This window comes from Falco cherrug, chromosome 6, assembly GCF_023634085.1.
Source record: "Falco cherrug isolate bFalChe1 chromosome 6, bFalChe1.pri, whole genome shotgun sequence".
In the NCBI taxonomy this organism is placed as follows: Eukaryota; Metazoa; Chordata; class Aves; order Falconiformes; family Falconidae; genus Falco; species Falco cherrug.
In genome coordinates, this window is record NC_073702.1 from 39,356,864 (window position 1) to 39,374,808 (window position 17,945).

Genomic DNA, 17,945 nt, shown 5'->3' on the forward strand with positions numbered 1-17,945 from the left:
CTAAAGCTTGACAAATATATCCAGTTACGGTCTCTGCAGATTTGCTAGGGTATCACTCTGAAGGAAGGGGATGCACCGCTTGGTGGTGAAAAATTCCACAAACCATTCACAAAAGTAAACCCCTTGCCAAATCAGGCGGTGTAAGAAAGCAAGCATCACCTGCTGATGACTTGAGCATCTCCTTTATTATGCAGCCAAACCTTACCAATGCCTTGTGTGGGAGATTATCTAAACAGCTATACCAAACGCCATCATGAATGCCCAATGTACCATCCATGCGAGCAAGGGAGTCTTTACGCCTCTTCTTCCTGCGTGGCGGTCCTGTTCACCGTCTTTCCCTTCCCACAGAGATAAACTTTGAGAAGAGAAAGAACCCGGCCCCTTGTGAGTGCTTCCAGCAGCCAGCGAACCTGATTTGGGCTTGCAGTGATACCACTTACATCACCAGGATCTAAAATTGTTCCAGCAAAGAACCGGCTTAATGGTTTGGGCAAGTAGCTGCCTCCTGCATGTAATCATTTGGGGGCCGCACAAGCCATGCCCCAGAGCTGGCAGGGCGCAGCAGGAAAAATCTGGGCACTGTGTGTGGGGCTGGGGCTGGAGAGAGGGGGGCAGAAAGCAGCATCCACGGGGCACCCCAGCTCACGGCCCTGGCCACACAGGCCGGCTGGGGACGGCCATCTCAGCCGCCGGGCGCCGCAGACCCCCGTATGGCTCGGCAGCAGAACGGGGGACCCAGCTGGGCTGGGGTGCCCGAGGCCTCCCCTGCCGCCGCCCGCGCCCCTCTCCGGCGGGGGCAAGGCGCGCAGTCGGGGCTGCTCGGTTTCCCCGCGCCCGGCTGCGGCCCAGCCTGGAGAGCGGCGCAGCGGCAGCGCGGACACGCGTGGGCCGGAGCAGCCGGGAGCGGCGCTGCCCTCCCCCGCGGCGCGGCCGGGCGCGCTGCCCGCCACGGGAGCGCGGTGCCGCCGTGCCCGCTGCCGCCCGGGAGCCGCGTGCCGCCGGCGCGGTTATTTAACGGCCGCGCTGTCATTTCTAGGACAGCGGCTCACGGCCACCCCCCCCCGCGCCCCAGCGCCCGCGGGGATTGGCAGCCCCGCGGTGCGGCCGCCCCCGCGCCCGGCAGCCCCCGCCGCCGCCCCCGCAGCGGTCCCCGTGTGCGGTCACAGCCGTGGCAGTGGGGGTGTGACCCTGCATGGAAAGGGACCGACTGCTTCGCATCGGCTTTTTTTTCTTCGTTTCTTTGCAAGCACCTTCCAGTCTAAAAAAAAAATAATAGATCTCCCTATATATATATGTATATATATCGTCGCAGCCTATACAGCAAGAAATTGCTACTTAAGAAGATCTAGCCATACACCAGAAACACTTCAGCATGCATCCGAGCCTAAATATATTTGGAGGGATGGGGGCTGGGCACTTTTACCCGGCTTTCATCGATGCCTACTTGAAGAGAGACAGAAATAATTAAGAAAAAAAAAACCCTCCCCTCCCCCCGCCCGAGCAATCATAATACATTGAAATTTCCCAAAGTCTAGTCAGCTGCAAAAAATAAATGTTTCTGGAGCTGAAGGATCATGTTGCAGAAGCGTGTGACTGCAAGACCTAGATTCCTTTGCCTGCTCCCCCGGGCTCTTTCCTTAGGTGTTTTTTAGCATTATTATTTGTTTTGGGAGGGGAAAAAATCATCTTCCCTTCAGCCTCTTGCTAGAGGTCCAGACTGCTTACGTCTGAGCGCCCCTTATCATTTCAGTGAATGGCAATTGCAGCCTTGGTGCTGTTATAGCAATGAAGCTACAGACGTCATTGCCTCCTGTTGGACGTGAGATGTGTCCAAGCATCAGCCCCTTTCGCTTAAGAAAAACTCTTTAACTTCCACGCAGCCGACAGGCAGGCTTTTCTAAGATCCTGGGGACCCAACATTGTATCGATAGAGTTATATCTTTTTATTTATATATACATAGACACACACAGGTGTGTATGCGTATGTGTGTTTGTACGTATGTATATAGAGAGACAGAAATAGATAAATTAAAGCCGCAGCTCTGTTGCAAGCTCCTCTAAAATTTCCTGCTCGCCAGAGTAGCTCTCTGCATCGTTTTGTTAAATACAGCCCGGCGGGAAAGCCATCATCAGTCAATTTCGGGTAACAAGGAAGACTTGTTGAACACCTTGTTCTCCAGACCCCGGGAAGATGCTGGGCTGCTGGAGCGTGGAAGAGCCAGGATTGTGCCCTGAACTTCACCCACTTGGCAGCCGCTATTCATAAACCATTTCCCCTTTCCTCCCCTGCCTCTGCCTCCCGGACTGGGAATCTGCTCTTTAAAGTTGACCTGAAGGGGAAAGCAGAGACGAGCTTGTGCATAGTTTGGAGGGTAAGTTGTGTCCTCACCCCCTCCTCCCGCCCCCACACCCCCCTACCCCCCCCCCCACACCCCCCCCCGCGAATAAATACCCGCTAGCGAGCCTTGGAGTCCGCCAGGAGAGGGGGCAGGTGGCGGGGGGGGAGTGGGGGTGCGGAGCGGCCGGGAGTCCCCAGGGGAGCGGCACATCTTCCACCCGGGACTGAAAGGGTTACAGCGGGAGCGAGAAAGACCGACCGACCGACTGCGGTGGTACTGACTTCACGGCGGAGTTCGCAAGGTGCGAGTTGCTGGTGAATATTCCCAGCCGGCTCGCAGCCCCGCTCCGCCGCCGCTCCCGCAGGTGCCGGGCGGGGTGGCCGCAGCCCCCGCCCCTGCCCGCCGCCGGCCCCGGCAGCCTCCGGGGAGCCCAGGATCCCCGGCTTCCAGAGCACATGACCCCTGCAGGGAATTTAGCCTCCCTGCACCTGCAGGCTCTTGTCATCCCTCCTCCTCTGCTCCCGGCTTTCTTTTTAATCCTTTCATCACCTCCGGCCCCCCCCCCCCCCCCCATCCATTCAGCTTTTACCTTTGTGTCGTGTGTGTCGTGTGTCCCCCCCCCCCCCCCTTTTTCTAACCAGAAGGAATCCCAGCAGGGGAAAATAATATCCATCAGCTCCCTCCTTCCCCCGCTTCCCCCCCCCCAAAAAAAAAAAAAAAAAAAGCACCACCCGCTAACATTTGGAAAAACAACAGAGGACTGTTGCCTCTCTCTTTAATTTTCACTCACACACTCAGATGAATGAGCAGGGAAGGGGGAGACCTTCAACAGCCCCTTTAGACATGGGGCTGAATTGATGGGATTGTGATTTGTAGGATTTCTCCACTTAGTCCCTGCCTCCTACTTGCTCTCCAGCCACTCCAAAGTCTCTTCCCCTCTCTTTAAGCAGCGATTTCTTTCAATCTCTCTCTCTCCCTCCCCGTGTCTCTCTCCCTCACACTCTCCCTCTCTCTCCACATACACTCATCTCCCCGGAGAGAGAGAGGAGAAACTCAACTCCCAAACACCGACCAGATGTCGAAGAAACGCAAAGCCCTGGAGGGTGGCGGAGCCCGGCTCCCCCCCGAGGACCCCAGAGCCTGCTTTGGGGCCGGCGAGGAGCAAGGTAGGGCGGCGGAGGCCTGCAGGTGGCCGGGCGGTTGGCAGCCGGGAGCCCACCGCAGGGGCGCGTCAGCCTGGCTGGCCTCCTGCAGCCCACCGACACTGGGGTGACTTTGGCGTTTAGGCCAGGCTGCTCCCACCGCCGGGCTCGAAACTGCAGGGCTGTCCCCACCGCACCGACACCAAACTCCTGAGAGGGGAAGGGTTAAGGGGGGCAAGGGGAAAGGGGTGTGGGAGGGTGGCTGAGGGGGGCGGCAGGACGGGACTGCTGATCGGTCCAGGCTCCCTTCCCCGCTGCAGTTTGTCGCTGGCATGGGCATAGCCACGCTGCCTCATTGATTTGTAGCTTGTGTAAATCTGTTTGCAGGGCGCTCCTAGTTTGGGCAGCAAATGAGCTATAGGCACCTAATATATACGTTGCGGTTTTGCGTGGGTCCAGTTTCCTTCAGCAAGCCCCCGTCCCTGGTGCGATTTCGATTGCGTCATGTTGAGGCTTCAAACACTGCACTTGCAGCACACTTTGCATCCAGCTAAAGTTGGTTTTCCCTCAGCCTTGGTGCTTTGCTGTAATTTTTGAGCTCCAAGTATTTGTGGTGAAAGCTGCTCTGTACTTTTTGACAAGATAATATCAATGTAGCAGCTGAGTGGTGTAAAATCAGCTATGCACACAAGTGTGAGGGAGTTCTGCAGCTGAATTTCTTGTTGTTGTTCAGCCAGCCCAGTGGGTTCCCTTCCTTTGTGTTTATTTTAACTAAGTGGGCCCAGATGAACCAAGCTGAGCTACAGGGCTCTGGGCTTGTGGCTGTAATGCAGAGAGGAGAGGAAAATACCGGTTGGTCTCAGAGCAGTGTTTCAGGCTGTTGCGAATGGCTCTGGAGGCTACGGTGGGAGATGGTGGGTGTGTGGTGGGTTCAGATGACGATGTGAATGTGTCTCTGTGTGTGCTCGAATTCAGAAATGTGGTGCTGTTGCCTGGGCAGGTGTGCACAGAGCAGAGAGGGATGGAATGAGTGTGTTCTCCAACATGGAGTCTGTGGCCCTTTTTGTAAAGGATGTGAAGGATCATAATGTCACAAGTCACCCAGATCATGAAATTCACTCGCCACCATGGATGTTTTTGCTTTTTGCAAGGAAATGTCTCCAGCACAGTGGCTGGTGTGCTTTTGTGGTTTCATTAGAAAGGAGCACTGGTAGTGATTCACCATATCTCTCAAAAGATATGGTTTAGGGTTTATGTGGTTGTTGGTTTTAAATTGCTTGGCTCTCCCACAAGAGAATAGGATCCACGTTCATATTTTATTGTCATTTCTCTGCTTAAGACCAGTCTTGACATGGGAGGGACATTTTCAGACCCTGTGAATTACTTTATTTGCATGACAGCATTCGATGTTTTTGCAATGTGGTATTTTGCTGTTACTAACCTGGAAAATCTTACCTCTTTGTCAGCAGTGGAGGAGGTTAAACACAGAAAGGGCATTCAGCATAGACCTGCAAGTTGGCTATAGGTTACATATGATTTGAATGTAAATCTATGCCAGTAGTGGGTATAGGAGCACCTTACACATTATTGTGATGCAGTGATGTGTGCCTGGTTTTTTTTAATGCTTGCTTTTTTTTAAAAAAAAAAAACTCCACAATAGTATTTCCTATAATACTTCTGGTTATATAACAAGAAGCAGAAAACAAAATATAACTTTAAAACAGGATTGTTTTTTCTTGATTTCAGTGTGTACAAAACAAATTAAATGCAAAGTAAAATAACATTTAATAAGGCATTGATGTGTATTTAAAGAGAGTAAATAAAGTATCATTTTCCTTGTAAGGGGACACAAGGTATTTTGTAAATCAAACTGATTGAAAACCTGTGCTTGCACCTAGGTAATCCAGGCTTGTGTTGTCTTTGACACAGTAAATGATAAAATTAAATTAAAAATATAGTTTTATTTATGAGCTCAAATTTATTTTTGTGAACTTTTATTCTGTTTATTTTCTCCCTCCTATTTCACAGGAAGGAATGTTGCTTGTTAATTACATTGTCTGTGACTACGTAACTGTAGAAACCATTAAGAATGTGCAATGTATCACAATGTTGTAGGGAGTGTATTTTTGTGTGAGATGGTGGATGTGGAGTTTTCTTAAGGCATGAGGTGTACAGGTAATTTTTTTTTTATTAATCTGAAGTATTTCTCCATGAAGCACTGTGCTCTTACAGCAGGTTTGCTACCTCTGTGGAGAAGGCATACTTGCTAGTTTGGAGGGAGAGTGTGTAATATTTGCCCAGAAGTATGGAAAAGCCATGTAACTCCTGGGTTTTAGCGTTAAAACGTGTGTGCATTGGGAGCAGGGAGGCGGGGAAGGGGAAATGGGCATTAGTAAACGAAGGGAAGAAAAATACAGAGCTCAGATTTCTGGAGGCTGCCAAATCCTGTGTTCCTGCAGAAGTCGAATGCAGAAGCCCTGCTGTCCTCTGCTAATGAGGTGACTTCTTTCGGTGACAGAAGCATGAGCATGCGAGAGCCTGGATCCAGGTCTGCCATCTTACGTCTCTGTGTCACCTAGTCAGCTGAGGGCATGTGTCGCTAACAGATGAATCTCAGACCCTGAGACCTGAGGGTCTGCACTTCAGTCTGCACTCTCTTAAGATCTAAATTCTTAGCTACTCCAGACTGTGTTGGATATTTGGCCAACTGAAGTGTGCACTTGCGGAGTTTCATTCAGCTCTTGTTTATCCTCGCTTGGCAAAGCTGTGGGTGGGCAGACACTATGTAGGCCACGATACAGATTTTTTCAAACTTTCCTGGTGTGGTTTTGTTTTTTAGTCTCCTTCAAAGTACTTTATGAAGGACTCTCTAGTCTACTGTAACCTTGCCTCTTATTATGGGGCCTGGTGCTCTACATTTCGAGCCTCACTGGTGTGGACAGGAGGGATGAGAGTTCTCAGCATCTCCCACCTTCTCAACAGTGAGAGCCTGAACCTGTCTAACTTGAGGCACTTCACTGCTTCACTTTATTAAGAGGTGAGCTTCTGAGGCTCATTCCCCTAATCTGTGGAGACAGTGGCATTTCTGGGGAGAATTCAAATTTTTATGTGAGCTGAATTGCCTCTCAGAGGTGCCCCCTTCTTTCCATTGACTGTGCAGGGAGCCTATAGGGTAACTGCACTGTTTCACTTGTACCAGTCTAAGTGGCAGAAACTCCAGCAAAGCTGATAGGGTCTTAGCAGAGAAACCAGATACGGTCATTCAGGGCAGTCGCCAGCATGGAAAAGGTGGGATCTGCCTGCTGAAACGCAGCAATCTGGACTCCCTTTATAGTCAGGAAGCAGAACATTTCTAGGGAGTAATTAATCTCTTCCTGAAGTGGAAGTCTACATTTAGTCAGCAGAATCAGATCTGAGAAGTGCTGTTTCTGCCAATTGAATATAAAGGTAGTACAAACACCTAGCATGGATGTAGACAACTGTATTTCAGCAGATGACTCATGCCTTTTGACCACATCTTTCAGGCTTCAGTGCAAGTCAAATGGCAAAGGTATTTTTCAGCTGTATTTGAAAAAGAGGTCTTCCCTTCTGGTCATAACCCCTTTTGCTCAAAATTGTAGCACAAAAAAATTCAGGAAGGATCCTGTTTTCTGTGAATCGCTGTTTTCTATGAATGTGTTGAAAGCTAGCGTGGAAGATGTGAAAATGGAGGCTGTTGGTTTAAAAACAAAATGTGGATGCTTCTCAGGACCAAATGCAACATAACATTGTGCCTGAATTATTCAATAATGCTGCTCACAATTTTCTAGTAGTTCCCAGATACAGTATTATACAGTATTTTGGAAATTTTCTTGCATTTTTAAGCATGATGGATTCAGGGAAGGAAGAATCTCTAAATTCTCATTGGGCTGCTCTTTCTCTATTTGGATTGCGTATGAAGATAAACAAACACGTTTCTTCTTCCACCTCCCCTGCAGTCCAGTTATTCAGGGTGCTGAATGGTCTCCACTGTCACAAATATGAGTGATAGTTGGGAGTGTTCTGTGCTTTACAAAATCGGTCTCTAAAGAGAGAACTGTTGCAAAACAGAAGCAAAGTTGAACTCCTGTCTGCCCAAGAGTAACTTTTAAGATGTGATTACTTTCTTTGAATTCAATGGGACTGGCCATGTGCATAAAAGTTGAACATGTGCGTAAGGAAGTGTTTGCAGGATTTTGAGGGTCTTAGTTGTTATTAACCAAGCCCTCTTGACGGTCACTTGTATGCAAAGGATACTTCCCTAGTAATTACTAGGGGGAGCAGTTTATACTAAACTATTCTCTCTGACTAATACCAGATGATTTGTGTGAGTGCTTAGCATTCATGTTTGTCTTGAACTTTGGTATTAAGTTATTAATTATCATTAAATCTTAGTTTGGGATCATCAGACATAGGAAACCACATTCTGTCCTGTTATTCAAGGCTTATGTTGATGTAATAGAAATTGGAATAGAACCCGACTTCTGAATGATGGTTTTCCCCTTATATTTGGTCTTCATCAATACAACTACAGTTACAGTCTTCACACTGTTTGTTGTTTTATCATACAGGTGACTATTTGGATTCCTTTGAGCTCTGCAAACTGTTGTTGATCTTTGTGTTTCTCTGATATAGGTGGAAAACCAAAGCATTTCTTCCCTTGTGTGTGTAATTTGAGGCTTCCGTTTCTCCTGTATTTACTTTTCTCCATCCTCTGTGTTCTGGCCATTCTTTTCTTTCCACTTAGCGTCTGATCCCTGAAACAATCAAGCCCTCTCTGTCTCTGGATCCCACTCCGGAAGATGTGGCTGTTCGGAGTTAAGGTGTTTAGCAACAGAGGCTTACATGTTTGTGAGGGCATGGGAAAAAGAAGGGAATTATTGTACAACTTGGGCTTTGTGCTGATACTGCCACAGCACAGAAAAAAGTGATCCTTTTGACTTCATTCAGAGAAAGAGGTTTGTGTCACCAAAAAGAAAAATAAATGCATCAACAGCTTTTTAAGAGCTTTGTTAATGGAAAAGCAGCCATGCTTTCCAAAGCTGATTAGCTCGATGGTTACTGATACTTTCCTGGGTTGGATTTTGGTTTTTGATCTCTTTATCCTGAGACAGTCAAGGATCTGCTTTCCAGATACTGTGAACAGTAGACGGGGTCTAACTTTTGCATTCAGAGGATCAAATTCAATGTGATGAAAAGGAAGACAGTTTTACCAATCCACTTCAGTGTATGTGAAGCTGCAAACTGACAATACTGGAAAGACGTAAAGCTAAGGAGAATTCAGAATGTTTGGGAAGAGAGAGCAAGGACAAGGTATATATGCTGTGAAATAGTGTTGTAAGCGCTCCCTGGAAAAAAATACCTTCCTCAGGTGTTGTTGCTGACTTGCCTTCCCACCCACTGTCTCATAAAGACCGCTGAGGAGCTCTTCTGTACCCATTTGTTTTAGAAAGGTATGTTAGTGTGTGCCCAGGTATAAGTTTATGAGCCTTGTCTGAAGTAAAATACAAAGGCTAACGCTTGAGTGTTTTGCTGAGTTGGTATTTCCATGTAGGAGAGGACTTTTCTGTCCAGCAGTGCAGTACTGCCTGGTACAGCTTGGTCTTGAGCTGCTGTTAGCAAGATGTGAGGTCACTCTCTGCATTTGAGGGAGAAAAAAAGCTATCCCAACTGATGTCATGAGGCAGAGCAATAGGGAAAGGGGGTGATATTTTAAGTACTTGACATAGTTGCTTTGGTTGGAGAGTGTGACTTTGGGTGAATTACTGGCTTGCCCTATAAATAAATTCACTCAAACTTTTAAAAATGGAGATAACTTTTTAATTATTTGTGGGCACTTAGATATTTCAGCTATGCCGGTCATGTAGCATGTATGGTAATGCTATAAAAAATGCCTAGTGAGTCAGGAATCGAAATTTCAGCTAAAAGCAGTGGAGAAGTCTGAGTGACTGTTAAAAATGGGGCTTTGGTTAAATAACCAGCCTTTCCAGGAAAAAAACATCTCTTGAAGCTTTGTGATGACTATTTGAGACTCTGTTTTGAGCTCCACAAAGCTGTAGGATAGCTGCTGTGATGGTGGGGCTGTGAGTGCAAGATGTTCGTCCGTCCTGGCTGGCCCCAGCGTGCAGACGGTGATCCTGCAGTGTACAGTAAGTGTTAATTCAAGGTAGCAACTGCTGTTCAAAATGGAGTCAAGCTGTGCAGTTGGCTGAGTCTATACCTACTGGTTGCTTTCTCCCTACCTAGAGAGTCAATGGGGAGAGAGTGGCTTTGAAAAAGATCTTCAATGGAGACATCTTCCTGGCTGCACAATGAGCTGAGGGGACCAGGACTGGTCTTTGGGAGCCCAGCCCTCAGCTGGCCTTGGGTGCTCCCTTGACTTGTAGAGGTGCCCTGGGTACTTGGGACCCTGGCTGCCAGAGAATAAAGGCTCTTAAGTTAGGATGCTTTCTAAAACTTGCAGAAAAAGCTAAATAGGGAGGGCAGTCATAAAGATGAGAGGATTATATAGGAAGAGAAATTGAAAATGTAAAACTTTTCAGGTTTCCTTTAATTTCTGGTAGAATGAAAATCTGTGTGAGCCTCCTGGATTTACTCACAATGTGTTGTATTGTTTCTGTTTGTTTTCCTTAGCCACTCTCTTTCTGTAAACAAACAAACAAACGAAGCTGCTTCCCTATTCCTGAGCAGCCAAGGAATGCCTATCTACCCCCCTTACTATGAAATGCATGAGGGAGAGTCCTGGTCTCCCTGTTAGGGTGCCCACGTTCACTTGATCTCGCAGCGTTGGCAGGAGGGTGCGTTTTATTGATGATACCACTTCGCCAAGGTTTCTGAACATATCTGAGTCCAGTGCTTCTGTACAGGAAAGGACAAGAGTTGCACAAGCCAAGTGACATGGAAATGCAGATGTATTTATTTTTAAAGGCATTGTGGTGTTAAGATGCAAAAACAGAGATTCTACTTGTTTATTAATGAAGTCACTTTGCATTTTCACCCTGTGGCCTTAAAGTTTTTGTACTATTTGGGCATAGTCCTGTTTTTAAGTTACTAGTGATAATGCAGAAACCTTGGCAACTCAGTGAGCAACAGTTGTGGCTTTATGCTGGAGGAGGGGAAGAGAGATGCTGTCTGGTTTTGATGAGCTCCAATACAGTTGGTTTGTGTGTTTATCACGTCAGTCATGGTGTAATGGTTAATAATGTTGACATTTAAGTTGTGCCCACACATGGGGCAATTGAGCTTGTGTTCCTAAGCTCATTCATAATGTGTCTGCTAACATGTGGAATGAGCAGCTGTATTTCGGGTGTCAAGCTATATTAAAGCTATCTGCACTGTTTTAGCTGAGTACTGTATGTCAGCTGAGGGACAGTTAGTAATAAGATTGATTCATACATTGTTTTTCAGTTAGTGTTGGGCCCAAACATAATAAAGCAAAATTAAAAGTGAAAACCAGTACAATACAAATCAGAGGTGGAGGATTCATAGATGACAGCAGTATGAAATGATAATTACAAGAGATGAGAGCGGAAACCAAGAGAATCCTTGGATTGTACCTGGAAAGCACTAACAGATATCCAGCCTTGAAGGGAAGACTTAAGTTTAGAGATGAAGGCAGAAAAATGACAGAGTGAAGATGAGAAAGCACCTGGAGAAAGCAACCTCTGCATGACCATAGGCTAAACGTCAGAAGAACACTATCCTTAGGAATAGCCCTTTTCTTCATAATCATTTTTATGCAATTGTCTTAATCTTTATGTAGCTGTTAGGTTAGCATAACAAATTAATATCTATGAAAGATAAGTAAATTGACTGTTCTGTTCTGTTTGTGATCAGGTTAGCCTTCTAGACATTGCCCATGGAAAATGTGATTTATTTTTCACTTTTAGTCTTTATTTACCTGCATTATTTTTCTGTCATATGTTCTTTAGCATGGATACAACCAAGATGGGTTTATGCTGTCTATAATTATTTTTCAGGCTTTGCAGATCTGCTGTGTATATTGTTAATCACTTTCTAATGTTATGTTTTGTAACTAAGGATTGCAGATGAGTAAGATCAGATGGTAGGTCTCTGTTTTAACTGCCCATGCAAGTTTGCCACCTGTCTTTGGGGAAAAAAGTAAGTTACAGATGGCTTCAACTTCATGTGACCTTGCCAGAAATGGGACTAGGAGCACTCACACCTAGAGGCTGTCAAGAAACAATTAAGTCGCCTTCCTCCTGCTTTTCTACTGTTTCTTGCCGTCTGTATAAGACTGCATGAGTGCGTCTAGTCTCTTTCAAGGCCAAACCAATATGGGCTCATGGAATCGCATCATGGCTCGTCTGGGCAGTGGTAACTAACAGCTGAATGTGCCTGCAGGGCATGAAGAGTGTCCTCAGTTGTGTGGAGGGAGCTGTGGACAGTTCTCCCTGCTCTGCCACACTTCCTCAGTGTAGAGAAGGCTTGGCTTCTTATGAAGCTCAGTACCTTCCCGGAACTGCAAGAAATGTTGCGCAGGTCAGTTTTTGCATTGATTACCTTAAGGCCCTTGCCTTCAGTGTTTTGGGGATGACGGTGGAATTTTTGTTTGGTTTTATTCTCTTTACAGTGTGTGAAGAACTGCAGCAATGGAACTTCTGGCTCCAGCAGACAGTGCTGTGGCTCACCTAGGGTTTTGAGGCAGGTCATGTGGATTGCATCAGGTTCGGGTCATGGCACCAGAAACAGGCTAGTTCTTAAGATTTAGATACTTTTCTGCAAAAGATCCTATCTGAACATTGGTCATTATTATACCACTTGTCCATTGACTTCCATGGCCTGTCAGTTTCAAAGTGTATATACTTACCTTAGCATGAGGGTGTTTGAAAATACTTGGGAGTCAGTGCTGTGTGCAAGAGCCACATGCTGAGGTTTAGGTGGGGAGTTGAAGGTGCACATGAGACACAAATATTTGACTACATAAAAGGCCTACAGTTAGCCCATCAACGATGCAGTATATAGCTCCACAGATTTTAAAACTACAGAAGAAGACAGCTGTGACCTAGCCACACACTTTCCTCTGCCACATCTGGGGGAAAGAGAGACCCACTGCATTTAGTCTGCGCAGGTAGGGAGAAAGCTACAGGTAGTCATCTTTTCCTATATATTCTGTGAAATACAAAGCCGCAGCCCAGACTGGTGGGAGCTACTACTTGCAAAGAAACCTAAATGTACACTTCTGCTAATGCTGCATGTGCAGCTTTGGAGAAGATTTTCATGAAGCCGTGAAGCTTCTAAATCCAAGGAAGCAGTGGATTAACACTGGGAAAAAGACTGATGTACTTATACACATACATGCTTTATACAGCACTTTTATTGGGTTTTGAAGGGCCAAAGCATCTGGATAATCCTTTATCTATGTTTCTGCAGCAAATGATGCAAGTGGCTTCTGGTATGCGGCTTCATAACAGGATGCTCTTGGCAGATGCCATTCATTCTGTGACTGCAACCCGAGCCTTGAGTGCTCCTGAGATTTTCCTTGGTAGGACTGTGGCTTCTTGCCCTCTTGTTGTATTACTCCCAGGTAAATGGAGAGTGGTTAGGAATAGGCTGCGCCTCACTGCTTTTTAAAGGCAGAAGATGTGTGACACTTAACCTTTAATTAATCATTAAAGCATTATAGCGGTCATTTTTGACTGGGAAACTGCAGAATAAGCACTGCTAACCCTAAAGCATTATATATTTTTAATTCGGGATTATAATAGCCTATGAAGGAAGGAGGAAGGAAAAATGTAAAGCTTAACATGAAGGAATATTTAATTTTATTCAGGAAACATTTTGGCAAAAATCCCCTGGATCTGCACAGAACCTACAGATTTAAGATGTCTTTGCACAGCCAGAGGCTGAGATCATGGCTGTCTAACTATAGTTGGATATTTTCATATCTGCCAAGTTTAGCCTTAAATAAATAAATGAAAAAAAGGTCATGCTTCATGCTTTGTTCAAACTCATGAAATGGTTCTCACTTAATATTCTAGGGGATAGTGACCTCCCTTTGAAGATACAGTCCTCCTCCTGCTCAAAATCCTGCACGGAACCAAGAAAGTAGCTGTTTAAATGAATCCTTAAAATGTCTAAAGGTACTTTCTGGAATCCTTTAAAATGACCCTGGTTCAAGAAATCTGCTCTTCGTACTGCCAGGAGTGCAGTAAAGTCAATCACTGGAAATTTATTAGTTGTGGGCAATTGCGAGAGCGTTACCCAACATTAACCCACAAAAAGGAAAATTAACACAGTTAAGAGTAGTTCTTGCCAGTGAAAGATGAACAAATAGGAGCAGAAGCTGAGTGGGAAGCTTCTAGCAGCAGGAGGGGGGAAACTGTAAAGATCATCTGTTCAGACGTGCTTTTTTACTTCTCCCTCTGCAAGTCCCCAGGTATCTCTCTCTCTTTCTCTCTCTCTTTTAAAGACACAAATGCAAATATACCTAATGGCTACTGTGCAATCTGCAATAAGGATCAACTAGCCAGGAGGCAGTTTTCAAGGACCACTGCGATCAAGGGTAATGTTTTTACAATGAGGTCATGTCCAAAGGCAGCTTCAGCTGATGGCAAGTTTGTGCTTGAGCACTGAATAAGCACCTTGTCTTGCGTGGTCCCTGCTCCGAAGGGTCTGCAATCTAATAAATCTGGCACACACATACAGAGCTGTATTTTCGAAATTGCTCATTTTATTGTTTTGGACTTTGGGGTTTTTTGTTTGTTTGAAGTCATTGAACTCTTCCTCCTTTATTGCTCTCTATTTACTCTTCTCTGCCTTAATACTCCAGCAAGGCAGTTTTGTGCAAACTGTTTTTCTTTACCTCAGAAATACTATAGAGTCCTGTGAAGACAACCATGAGATTGACAGAAGGGAAGCAGCAAACAGAGCGGAGTGTTTTCTGGTAGGCCTGCAAAGAGAGCAGGAGAGATAGGCAGGGAAGTTCTGTCTGCTTGCTTGGAATAGCGCACGTAGGTGAGAGCAAAATACCCAAAGTCAAACTCAAGAAATCTTGATTTGGCCAGAATGTTTTGCTTCAAGACTTCTAAACCAAAAAGTTCAGAAAAAACATCTCGCCTTGTTGTGCTATGTTCATAGTCACGGCAAACCACATACTGTCTTACGTGGCTTCTTGTGACCTTCAAAGCAATGACCTCTGTTCCCAGATACAGAGACTGTTCAAGTTTGCAGGCTTGTTATGACTCAGCTTGAATGAAACCAGTTAGTTTATATGAATTAATCCGTGAAATAGCTGATGGTTCATTCTGGTGTGGTAAGGTGGTCCTTTGCACTGTGTAGCTTTTGAGGGTGACTTCTTCACTGAGTTTAATATCCCATCTCCTTTTACTAAAACCAAAAGTCAGTGTTTTTAAAAGTAATGGGATGAGATGTATAGCAGTTCTTGTTTAATCATCCTTTCTTTTACCTATTCGAAAATACTTTTCTTTAAAAGAAAGCGAATGTTCTTAGTATTTTATTCTGCTGTGAAAACTCTCTTGGGAAAAAAAAAAGAGGAAAGGAACGGTCATTTATGCATTAAAACACCTTTCTTGGGGTATTTAAAGGCAGCTTTTGCTTAGCATGAGGGAGAATTGTTTTAGGATGGTTGGTTTTTTTTTGTTTATTTTCTACTGCTCACTAAATCTAGTGGAAAGGAAAAAAACCCCACCTGGTGATCAGGGAAAATGGTTAACTAGTGTTTTTTTGGTTTGGATTTTTTTTTCTTTTGGGTGTCATGCAGGTGAATTTATGAAACTTAATGGGCCTGGGTGAGTGTTACTGAGGACACTGCGAAGGTTATAGTAGTACAAGATTATTATAGTGCTTTGTTTGACCAATGGAGCTTTTTTCTACTGGTTGTGGTGCTAGGTAAACTGGGCAGGGCTTCCAGTATGGCTGCTGGAACACAAGTTGGATTTGCTTCCTTACAATAAAGATTTTTACAGAGTCTTATTGAGAATGGAAATCCAGGAAAAGATTCCAAACAGGAAATGCCGTGACTTCATTATACAGCTCCACTCACCATGTATCTGGTGTTTCATGTTGAGTTCTTCCTTTTTTGTTTTTCCCTCTAAAATGATCCTCCAAGTTCTCATGCAGTACACTGTCTGTGCTTTCCTCCTCTCCAATTGTTTATACTTAATTTAGAAAACCTAAATAATGCTATGATAATGTATAAGCTAGTGATTTTCCTTAACCATTTTCTTCCATCCTCCAGATGTCTCTGGAGTACCACATGGTACAGAAATTTCATTTGTGGAATGAGTGCTGGGCTGGACTATACAAACCCCATAACTACTTGGATGTCAGTTGGAGGAAAAGTCATGTCAGGGCATCACTGGAAACTGCTGGCACAGCTCTGCTTTTCAGTAGCTTTTAGTTGTGTTCACCTTTCTCATTTTATTAGAAAATAATAAGACATTAAGTAACTTCTTATCTACCTTATATCCTTGCATAAAAGGGAGTGTTGTGCTGGTGCTGTTAGAAATGCTGTTGAATTGTACAGCCGTGGTACTGAAGTTAATTAGAAATGGAGTATGTCTGGAGCATGGCATTCAGAAGTTATTACTAAAGTCCTGCATAAGTTTTTAATATTTGTAATGATATGCCTGCACAGTATTAATACCAGGTTAGGGGTTTTTTTTTGTGGCTATTGTTGCTGGGGTTTTGTTTGTTTTGGTTTTTGTTCCTTAATTGTCAAGTTTTGTCTCACAAGGCTCTGCTTATTTCTAGTTAAATGATGACCAGACACAATGGGTCTTGCGCTGTCATGACCAGTCCTTCAGCTGAGGTCAGAAACTATGAACTTCTTTAGCTGTTCCATCAGCTTGGTGAGATTGGTAAAAGATATTTTTTCTCACAATTTGCTAATTGCTGAAGAGCACAAAGACAACAAGACAATGCTGAACAAACCCAAATGTCTTTTTGTGCTGCCTATGTGTTGTAGTTGTATCCATCTTTGTTCATTTTGCTTTCTTCTGCTTTTTCATCCTGGTAAAAACTCTTCTCCTTTTTTTTCCTCTTTCTAAATCTACCCTGCTTTGCTCAGAACTTGCTTTCTAAAGCATGAATGATCACTGTCTTGTCAGATCTGGGACTTGGTAAGGAATGGGGTTAGGGAATAAAGAAGGAAAGAGATGAGTTTTGGTGTCATTTCTGGCTCATTCTGCAGACTGAATTCTGCTATTTCTCATACTGGTTTCTTGCATTTGGGCATTTGTATTTTAAAATAACTTGAACTTAGGAGGTTGTTTGTCAGGTAGCAGAAGATGAGAAGAACCTACTCCAGAAAAGCTAGCTGAATTATCCAAGTGGAGCAGATGATACTCAGTAAGAGATCAAGGATGTACTGAAAGAATGGGGGAGAAAAGGTTACAAGAGTGGAGTAATAAATCTATGTACATATATATATAAAAAAATATATATGGTAATAAAAAAAATGCTATACTTGCTAAGTCTGAAACCTTTCTGTGGAGAAGCTGCTTTTGCCTCTTACCCCAGAATTCCTCAGCTTGACCACTGGTATTCGTTAACTGCAGGCCTGAACTTTCCTACCTGCCAGAAGAGATACTTTCAGTTGCAGGAATCTGTGGATTTTTTTTTCCTTCCTTAAGAAGATGACTTCTACCAGCCTACCAGAACTGATTTAAAATCGGTAATTTTAGATAAAATATTGATATTTAGCTTTTCCCCCCATATCTACATTATTAAATGCAATACTTTGAATTTGAGCATAGGTAGGAATAGAATTTCATTTCTGGAATCAATATTTTCCTTGCTGATATGGCAGAGAATATGGTACGTGATGTTAAGCCATATCCTTACATAGGGAAAATTGTTAAAGTTAGAGGTATTGCATTGGCCGGTGCAGCTGGGCTCTGCTTAACTACTCGAGAGCAACAAACTGATGCTGCTTGGGAAAGGGAGATTGGGATGAATGTAATACATTTTTGAAGGGTTTGTTGAACATATTTGTCTCTAATAAACTTGTATGGCATTCAAATGTCTTCTGTTGTCTTTGGAAGTTTCACATTTTGAACACCTGTGTTCTGAAAGTCCTTTCACAGCAGGAGGGTGCATTACCCAGATTATCTTTCTGAGTGGGCTCCTTTAGTAGGAGTTGCAAGCAGCCCTGTTCTCTATTTGACAGTTCTACCTTCACATTAGTGTGGGGGTCAATCACTGTTTGAAAAGTCTCGCTTTTGAGTTTTTACCAAACTGTTTTTTTCTTGTCTGAGGAGGTCTTTTTTTTTTGCCTCCAATAGTGGATCATTTATCTCGTGGTAGCTTGAACATGTGTTTTGTATCAAGATTAGTGACTTATCCTGCTTCTTGTCTAAGCAACAGGCAGTTAGTAAAAACAACCTCTTCCCCTTGGAAAATCCTTTGGATCGCCTTGGGGTGGAGGGGAAGGGAGGGATTTTAGGGGGCAGGGTTGTTTGTT

The 17,945-nt window shown here is 44.5% G+C and overlaps 1 long non-coding RNA gene across 1 annotated transcript in view; it reads left to right on the forward strand.

The window, feature by feature from the left end:
- Positions 1-1,805: 1,805 nt before the first annotated feature.
- LOC114016881 (uncharacterized) overlaps positions 1,806-17,945 on the forward strand; it is a 188,842-nt gene continuing 172,702 nt past the window's right edge. The window contains exon 1 of the long non-coding RNA XR_008732826.1: positions 1,806-2,372. This is a non-coding gene — a long non-coding RNA (uncharacterized LOC114016881). The remainder of the gene's footprint in view (positions 2,373-17,945) is intronic.